Genomic DNA, 10507 nt, shown 5'->3' with positions numbered 1-10507 from the left:
ATGGCTCGACCTCACAACCCTGAGATCATGACCTGGGCTGAAATCAAGATTCGGGTGATTAACCGACTGAGCCACCCAAGCACCCCAAACTTATGCTGTTCTCGTTTCACATACCCCAGTTAACCCACAACCCTTGTACAGGTAACAGTACCAGAAAGAACAGAAAAGACCTCATTCACAAAGAATTGTGGCTGTTTGTTTTGACCCGTCTAATGGCTCTCTGACAGACCAGCTGAGGGGTTTGCATTTATCTTGCCTAACCTGGAGCTGTGGCAGCTTTTTGGGGCATTTGTCAAAAATATTTATAGGGAGATATATTAGCTGTCTGAAATAATGGATAACACTTGGACAAAATCACTTACTAATGAAAAACCTTGGGAAATAAGACTAGGGAATGAGATGCTTTGGGGAAACACATGTTTTTTGTCCTGTTTTTTTTAAAGATTTATTTATTTTAGAGAGAAAGAGAGAGAGAGAAAACACAAGCAGGGGGAGGGGCAGAGGGAGGGGAGGAAAGAGAGAGAGAGAAAGAGAAGCAGACTCCCCCCTGAGCATGAAGCCCAACGTGGGGCCTGACCCAGGGCTTGATCTCAGAACCTGAGATCATGACCTGAGCCGAAATCAAGTTAGTCACTTATTCAGTTGAGCCACCCAGGTGCCCCAGGAAAACTTTTTTAAAAGCTCCAGTATATTCATGGAACTCTAAAAAGTCATGTGAATTTCCAGAACAGGACACATGCTCAAGAAAGAATTAAGAAGGCCCTAAGCTCTCATTCTGACTGACCTGCAGGATCTACACAGGGAGGAAGTAAAGGCTAAGGCCGAGTTGTAAACTGCTTAACTGAGTGTTGAAGGTATGCCCAACATACACACAGGCCACTAGCAAAGTCTGGGAATTTATTGTTTACAAGTGTTTAAGCAAATCTTAGTCCAGCCTCTAGCTCACCATGAAAGTAACAGATACATTAGGGCCCACACACAACAGAGAACAGACTCTACAAATTAGTTGAGAAAAGTCACCAAATATCCAAACAATAGCAACAACAAGGAACAACAGCAAACCATGGGGGCAGGGGTTTCCAGATATCCTGATTTCCAGAGTTGCTACATTATCATATTAAAAATATTCAGTTTTCAACAAAAAAAATGTGATGTATACAAATAAACAAGAAAGCGTGGTTCATAAACAGGAGGGGGAGAAAGCAGCAAATAGAAAAAAACTGTCCCTAAGGAAACCCAAACATTGAATTTACTAAAGACTAACCTACTTATATGTTTCTATTTATAGGATATGTCCAGAATAGGAAAATCCATTGAGACAGAAAATAGATTACTGGTTTCCAGGGGAAAATGAGGAATGACGCTTTAAAATGGGTATGGGGTTTCTTTTGGGGGTGATTAAAACTTTCTGGAATTAAGTAGTGGTGATGTTTGCATAACATCGTGAGTATGCTACACAGCACTGAATTGTACAACTTAAAATGGTTAAGACGGTGAATTTTATGTGAAGGTATCTCAATAAAGGTTGAGTCTCCTTCTTCCCAAAAAAGCTTTCAAGACTTCTCTACATTAGCTTTGGTACTCCTTGTACATATCATAGTTTCCCATTACATATCTCTACCAGATTCTCCTGAAACTGCTGTTTCTTTGAATGTCTTTTCACCTTGACCGTTGATTCATGGGGATTAATGATAATGTTCCTTAGCCTAATAGCTGGCATTGTGCTTGAGGTACAAATCCACCACCCCGGAAAAATGTGTAATAGAACCCTGTAGATGCTTGCTTGGGATTTATCTGTGACCATAAGGCAGATTCAAAATGAGAATAGTAATTGCCCTGAAAGGAACTGTCCAGAAGGAATACAGTAAATAGGATATGCTACAGCTATTCACCTTTTAGAGGTAGTTAAAAAGAGCCACCTTCCAGAGAGCCTTAGTCTAAGACATCATAGTGCTTACTATAGCTCAAAACATGTTAAGCACAAGTGAAACAATTCAACTACAACACAAGATCCATAAAATTAAAATATAGGATATTATATGCATTGTTTATGTCAGGAAAAAAAAGTAAAATAGGAGAGTAAATGCTATAGAAAGAGCTAATGGGGAAATTAGGAAAGGATCTGGCCCTGAATAATGGTTATTTAAACCTTCTTAGGAGTGACTCACCATCTCCCCATCTGTATATGGAGTTCTGCCATATCCAATTGGGTTGTTATCAAAATAAATGTGGTTAACAGATGTCCTCAAAGTCTAAGACAATTAATTGGATATGATGAAACAAGAAGACATTTAAAAATTATCATAAGTTTCCAAGATTTGATGGCTAGAAAAACTGTAGTACCTCTAATAAAATGAAGAAGACAAGAAGGTCAATCCATTTTGAGTGAAAGATGATAACAAAGAGGACTGGACGTGTTATGTTGGACTTGGACATGAAGACCAAGTGGAACATAGATATAAAAATGCCAGAACTCAGGGTGAGGACTGAACCTTTCTTAGTATTAACCAAGAGTTTTTGTAAATAAAAGTAGATGCTCTCCAAATTCACTGGGTTTTCTTGTTGTAATGACAGCCAGAAATTCACCTAACAAATAAGGAATACATTTTTAGCAAATTATCTTCTTTTTGTTGTTGTTGTTTAGTTTTTATTTCATCATCATAAACTTAACTCTGCAATCCAGCTAGACTTGAAGGGGAGTAAGGAAAACATGGAACCCACAGAACTGCAGCCAGAGCACAAAGATTATAGGATATTTCCGGCAGAGAGGGGTGATGGGGTGCTCTGCTGAGCTACAGAAGGAATGGTTTCATTGTTAAGATAAAACACAAATCAAATTTATTAGATTTGTCCACAGTCAGCAACTGTGATCTTCTTGCTGGTCTTGCCATTCTTGGACTCAAAGCCTTCCAGTCTTTCACAATATTCATACCCTCTTCCACCTTGCCAAAGACCACATGTTTGCCATCCAACCACTCAGTCTTGGCAGTGCAGATGTAAAACTGGGAACCATTTGTGTTGGGTCCAGCACTTGCCATGGACAAGATGCCAGGACCGGTGTGCTTCAGAATGAAATTCTCATCCTCAAATTTCTCCCCATAGATAGATTTGCTGCCACCACCCTGACACATAAAACCTAGAATAATCCTGTGAAAGCAGGAAACTTTATAACGAAATCCTTTCTCCCCAGGGCTCAGGCAACAAAGTTCTCTGTTGCATTTGGAACTTTCTGTGGAAACAGTTCAAAGGAGACACAGCCCAAGAACTCACTGTCCACAGCGATGTCGAAGAACATGATGGTGCTGACTACGGCTGGGCGGCTGGATGGCTCCGGGGTGCTGGTGTCTGCCAGGCCAGCAAACTATCTTCTAATTCATATTTCTAATAATTGTTGTAATTATTAATCCATTAAGCCACATAATCAATATTTATCAAGGGCCAAATATATGCTAAGAATAGATGCTTAGGATAGACATAAACACTATTCACAAAGTCCCCACCTTAGAGAGCATACATTGTGATAAAGTTAAATATGTCAATTAAGGAATATCCTAAAGTTTGATTTAAAAAAATCAGTAAGTATGTATTGCAAAGTTATCATCACATAACCTTTCTCTCCTGCCCCTCAGCAGAATAATTCACTGTTATTTTTAAATTCACAGCAAGTCCCATATGCTGCCACCAAGTAGAAGCATTTTCACTAGACAACTCAGTTCTGAGCTCTTAATACTGCTTCCTTTGTTATTATTTTATGTACCAATTATGTGCTGAGTAAAAACTAAGTACCTATTGCTGGGACATGGCTGAGAATATATATAATCAAGGTCTATCAGATAATATCCCTGGCACACAAAAATTTTTAGTCTGGAGAATGAAGCATAAATTTATACAAGTGTGAAATTATTAATTAGAGTATGGGATAAGATGGATAGATTGTTAGCTATATATGAAACCTGTCAAACTCAATGTTTTATTCAGAGTTAAGTACCAGTGTCCCAGGATCATGATTCAGTAGAATATCTTGTGTTAACAGCGAAATGACTAGCCAAAGTAAGAGGAGGTATTTACATCTCATTCCAGTAGCACAGTATATGGTAGACTCTACATTCTCAGAAGTTAAGACGGTAGCATTTTGCTCGATTAAACCTATATTTATAATCACATATTTCCCCAAATTTCAAATTTGATCCTTTAAAAAATATCAGCATTAATTTGAAACAATATTTTTAAAATTTAACTTAGAATAGATTTGTTTTATACTGGAACTGAAAATCTAGAAACAGTACTTTAAGTAGGTAAGTGATTTTTTAAAAAAGAAAGCCTATAAACAGAATACACATTCATTTCAAATAAGCTTGGATGAATTATTACAGAATGATCATGTACTAAGCCACAGAGACATTTTTAATAAATTCTAAAAGTGGAATTTAGTTTTCACGACAAAGGTAAAATTATTCTAGAAATTTATTTTGACTTTTTGAGCAAAGACATTCTAGTGACAGGCAACTTCAACTCACATCATTGATGACTGGATAGGAATTGGGTATAAAAAGTCAAGGAAAGTGCATGCAGGGGAATGCATTGCAGTGAAAGAAATACTGTAAGCAAAGATACAGAAGTGTAAGTGATGAGTTACGGAAATGGCACATAGTTAAACTTGGCCAGAATTTACTGATTATGAAGAATATACTAGGAAAGAATAATAGACCCAATCTTTAGTCTTTGTATTAGCCATGACTTGTCATTAGCAAGTCATATTTCTTATGGACCTATGGAATTCTAAGAGGTGCAGCTTATTAGAGGCTGTTTATATATAGCTAGTTTGAGGAAATATAACAGTTTTACTTTTTGTTTTCTCTTTTCAGGTAGCATGACAACTGGCATAAAAAGCTTTAGCAGGAAATGTTTTATCTGCTGTAGCAGAAAATATCTTAAAAATAATTTTGATCAACTTAGCTTGATTCACATGTTCATCTCTAAATCAATTTTTTCTGGCTAAGGAAATGGAGTTCTATTTGGTTTGACTTAGGTAATATAACTAACACCACATCACCCTGCTATCGAAATTGTTCCAATGGTTTGTATTTGATTCCCATTGCTGAATAACAAATTGCCACACACTTGGAAGCATAATATAACACACAGTTATTGTCTCATAGTTTGCACGGCTGGGAGAACAGGCAATTTAGCTGCGTCCTTTTTTCAGGGGCTGAATGCCCATCTCTGTGGAGAGCTTAGCTGAACTAGTCCACATTATTCTACCTTGGCATCCATTTTTGTGGCTAAGTGGACTTCAGGCCTTGAATTAACACTAGCCCCTCTGGTGAGTGCAAGTTTGTGCTCTAAATACAGCCCCCAGAGTCACAAGCTCCTGATAAGACTCCCTCTGACATACCTCGTTATATGCACTCTTCCCTGACTCCCAGGCCTTTACCCTTGTGAACGCCTTGGTAAGATACTCCACCCCTAGAAGCTTACCAAAACTCTGGTTCTTTTGGTTTGAACTGACCAATCCAGCCTCAGCCTGGGAACCCCAAAGCACGCAACCCTTAGAACCTAATGATGGCATGCGCCACAGGTCCTGCTGGGTTCTCTCTGCCAGCGCCCTGCCTTGAGTTCCCCACATGCCCCTGGGGATGTCACCTATACCTTGTCCAGGACCTGTGAGTAATAAATGTCTCTATTTCACTTTCTCTTGTGGTCTTCTGCTGAATCACTGGTCACCATCTGACACTCTGAGACTCTTCTTTATAAATGTTAATTTAACAAAGTCACAATAACCTGGAAACTAGACTAGGGAGTAATCTACTTCAAACACCTTCAGGTTGTTGGCAGAATTCATTTTCTCTCTCTCTCTCTCTCTCTCTCTCTCTCTCTCTCTCTCTCTTTCTCTTATTAATACAGTATTTATCTTCTCTCTGTCAAACCCTGAGCCGACCACTTTCCCCAGGCTGTCTGCGGAGGTACAGGAAAAGGGCAGATGAGACAGAGGAGAAGGACCTATAGGAGGTGGACACTGCTCCTTTCCATGGTGAAGAGAATGAGAAAGGCCACCATCAGGCAAAAGATCCCCATGGCATCAGAGAGCACAAAGTCCAGAATGGTGTAGGAGAAGAGCTGTTGCTTCAGAGAGGGGTTCCTGCCATAACCAATGATGAGGCTCCCAAACACAGCCCCAGTTCCAGCCCCAGAGCCAGCCATTCCTCATGGTAGCCCCAGCCCCAATGTACTTGGCTGCTGTGTCCATGTCCCATGAAATGGCGCTGGTTCAGAAGCTGTGGTTAGGAATAAGTGAGGTCAGGGGATGAGGGGCTGCCAAGCTGCTGAGGTTCTCATCTGTCAGTGTCTCCAGTGGGATGAGCACCACTGCAGACAGTGATCTGCTCAACAGCTGAGAGGTGCTCCTGACTAAGAAGGAGGTAGAGACGAAGTTTGCACAGGCATACATTTTCAGGGGATGAGAGGCTGTGGCAGCAGAGCTGCTCCCAGTGCAGAGAAGACAGAGAGATCATTTCTTGTATTGTAAGGCTGAGGTGTCCCTTTTCTTCCTGGCCATTAGTCAGGGACCAGTCTCAGCACCTACTGTAGACTGCTTGTAGTTTCTTTCCATGTGGCCCCTCAACACAAGAAAACTAACTTCAACATCACAAGGGAGTTTCTTTTTTTTCAGTTTGCTACTCATTGCTTTGCCAAATGCCATTTCTTAAGGTCTGTAATAATTTCCCAAATAAATGCATGCATTTATTTGAAATTGTCACTTTAAAAATTAAATATAGTCTCCAAAGGTGTTTTTTTTTTTTTAAGATTTTTATTTATTTTTTCGACAGAGATAGAGACAGCCAGCGAGAGAGGGAACACAAGCAGGGGGAGTGGGAGAGGAAGAGGCAGGCTTCCAGCGGAGGAGCCTGATGTGGGGCTCGATCCCAGAACACCGGGATCTCGCCCTGAGCCGAAGGCAGACACTTACTGAGCCACCCAGGTGCCCCTCCAAAGGTGTTCTTACACAATTTTTCACTCAGATTTACTTATTGATTTTTCTTTGAGTTTGCACCTCAAATCCTCACTTAGTGATCTATATTTTCTCACATTCACATCTTTTTCCAAAAACAATGCCTCATTCATAGAAATAAACTTTTATAACCCTTTACCCACTGGGCTTGTCCAACAAGCCCCAATTCACTGATTAAAAGCAATGTTCAGAGCTGAATGACATAAATACCTCTCTTGACCAGCCTAGGAAGACTGTGGAGGAAATGAATATTTTTCTGAAATTTAACAGAGCTACTATCTTTATTATGTGTATCTGGGAGACTACATTTAAAGTTTTAAATCTTCTTCTAGAGTTATGTTCCTTTCTAGATTAGCATCAATATTTTAGTGACCCCTTAAAATGTCATTTTTAACACTGAACATATTTTCTTATATAATAAACTATAGAAGACAATGTCTGAATAATTTTCCTCAATATAGTATGGCCTAATTTAATATAACTATTTTTTTACTCTGACAAAACTCAATAGCAAAAGCTATAGTCATCTAAAATTTTCAAGTATTTTAAGTTTTTGTTTAGCCAGGTCTCAATAATCTTACAAAGTTAATTTTTCTCAAATACAAGATCTAATACTCATATATGCCAAGTTTAATATTGTTAGTATAAGCCCAATTATTTTAACAAGTATAATTTCCCCAGGCACTCCTTGGTTCCTTCACCCCAGGCACTCCCTGGTTCCTCGTTTATCTTTTTTCATTTTTTTTGTTTTACATATTTAATTCTTTGTTTGTCAATTAGTCTCCCTCTTTAGAATGTAAGTTCCATGAAAGCAAGGGTTTCACTTATGATTTGTTGTTGTTGTTATCGTTGTTGTTGTTGTTTGTTTGTTTATAATACTTGTGCTCAAAGAATCTAAGGAAGGGCTTGGAAATAATAGAGATGACTATTTGCCAGTGAATATATATATATGACTTTTATTAGTCATAACCTTTTAAAGAAAGACATTGTGTCATATTACTACCATAATGTGTTTTTAATAAAGTCTTATTTATGTTTACTGATCGTCTTTTCCAAGGTGACATTTCTTTAATCATTCCTTCTAGAACGTTAAATCTTAGAATCAGTTTAATTTTTTTATAATTTTTATCCTCCATCTTCCCCTCATTCTTTCCAAATATTTTCTTGTATCCTTCAATAAGTTTTCAATCCCTTTGGAAAATTATAGAAAAATCTAAATCAAAATATTTTTTCAGTTTTTACTTACAAAACTGATGGTAAATATTGTAAATCTCAAAATAAAAGTTTATATTATTCCTCAAACTGGATTCTTCAAAAGTACACAATGTTATGTTACCTTGTCTAACAGTTTTCAAGCTTCTGATGTTACCATGGGCACAGAATCTGAAAACTTTATCTAAATGTTAAACTTCTTTTAAAAAGACATTAATAGGCAAAGAAACTTTAATATATTCCTTTCTATAACCAAGAGTAATATTAACATTCAGCTAGTGAAATTCTGCAGAAAAGGGAAGACCTGTTAAGAGATTTAAAATGCTACAAGAGAGCATGCATTTACTATAAATGCATACTAAGAACCTTGCTGTATCACACTTCAGAAATTAAAGTTCAAGAACCATTGCTAATGAAAGTAAAAAATAATTACTATTCAAAAGTTATTTTAGTCTGGTGCCAAGAATTAATTTAAAATAATTTCACATTTGACCTAAAGACCCCTATGTTTTGGCCTACATCTGTATACTGCAAGTTCCCTTGTGAAATTTAATGAATTGTCTTGTTTTAATATCAACTACTTTTCTTTTTTTTTAAAGTCTATTTAGAATAGAGCTTGCTCATGGGTTTTCTTATGCATGACAGTTAAGAACTCCATCATTTCCAAATTATGAATTAATTCTGCTTTTAAAGAGCTATTTAGACAGTCTTTGCTTACTTCTGGATTAAAATGTAACAATTACTCCCTAAGGAGACCTATGATTATATACTAGCTGTGCAATAATGTGCTCTCTCTTACCCTTTGAACTACCATTATATCCCAGCATACAGCTTGTTTTCATCTACTAGTAAAGCAGTCATCCAGAGATGAATATATTCACAAAATGTATAGCTATTGGCTTGCCTAGACCTTGAGATGACTCTGCTGAATACACTTGATTGACAGATCGCTTTGCTACTTTCATTACTACTCCTAAAAATTGAAGCATCCACAGTGGAATAATGAAATAATTCTACGTGGGGATCTCACTATTCATCCTTCCTAATTTGAATCTAGCTGGAGATAAATTCTCAGTTATACTTGATCTTCAAATTGTCAGTCTCTCCTCTCTTACCTTCTTATTTGCTAAAAATCTCTAGGACAGATTTTTCCCAAACTGCTTTTGGTAGGATCGTAACTTGTGTTAGGATTGCTTAAAATAAAACTCCATTTCTGAAAATTGCTAAACTTTGAAAAGGAATAAATATTTAATTTGAATATGGGCCTTCTGAATCATCACAGGAGGATATGGTATGGGATCCTAAATTATTCTAATTACATTTTTTTTTCTTTTCTTAAAAATTTCATTACCTTTTGGTGGTCAGTTTTGGAAATAAAGAAAAAAATAATATTCATGATTTTTACAACTCATTTTACTTTCAGATGTGATTCCTAAACAGATGAGATGGTATGTCACTAACAACTACATACCAGGTTAAACACAGTTAATTGACCATTGTCATCACTGAATCGTTGGAAGACTTCCTAAGATTTCAGTTAGGACAGTCATGGCATCTAATTATACTAAACAACTAAACTGGTAGGCCCACCTCACTATATTTTGCTAATCTTTCATGGATCACTTTCTCTCCCTAAAGTAATAATAGGACTATCACTTATAACGGTTTGCACTCTGCAAGTGTTTTCATATGCATTATTCCATTTTCATTTGATTCTCTAAATAACCATATGATTTAAAAAAGAGTTGTATAAGTCACATTTTATAGATGAAATAATTACAGATTAAAGAGAAATAAAATACCCAAGTTACCACTGCTTATATATGAAAAAGCAACAATTTATTTAGGACATCTGATTTCAAGTTTAATATCCTTCCAGAAAATATTCAAACTTTAAAATTTTTACTCATAATTCCTATCATCTAAAGTCAAAAACAGCGATATTCTCCTCTTACTCAGGTTTGGCCTCTTTCCCTCATCAATAGGATTATGAAAACAAAACAAAAACAAACAACAAAGGCCTTTAACTCAGTTCTAAGTTATTCAGCACCTATTACATACCAGACAATGTTCTAGGCACTGTGGATCCAAATATGAGTAAAATATACATAACCTCTGAAGAAGCTAAGATATTATTAGAAAACTTTGATATACATGTAAAGTTTTAAAAATAGAATGCACACATACAAAGTACAGAAAACAGAATGCACAGAGGTTAAACAGAAAGCAAATGCCCCTTTGGAGAAAAATGGTGGTAGTCAGGAAGGGATTTATTATGAATCTATA

The 10507-nt window shown here is 36.9% G+C and overlaps 2 pseudogenes; both read right to left on the bottom strand.

The window, feature by feature from the left end:
• Positions 1-2841: 2841 nt before the first annotated feature.
• LOC103661661 lies at positions 2842-5569 on the bottom strand (annotated as a pseudogene).
• A 406-nt stretch (positions 5570-5975) lies between these two features.
• Positions 5976-6789, bottom strand: LOC103661567 (annotated as a pseudogene).
• Positions 6790-10507: the final 3718 nt, after the last annotated feature.

The sequence above is a fragment of the Ursus maritimus genome, unplaced genomic scaffold (genome assembly GCF_017311325.1).
Source record: "Ursus maritimus isolate PB19 unplaced genomic scaffold, ASM1731132v1 scaffold_9, whole genome shotgun sequence".
NCBI classification, from domain to species: Eukaryota; Metazoa; Chordata; class Mammalia; order Carnivora; family Ursidae; genus Ursus; species Ursus maritimus.
The sequence above is the reverse complement of the archived record's forward strand: the minus strand, read 5'-3'. Positions and strand labels throughout refer to the sequence as shown.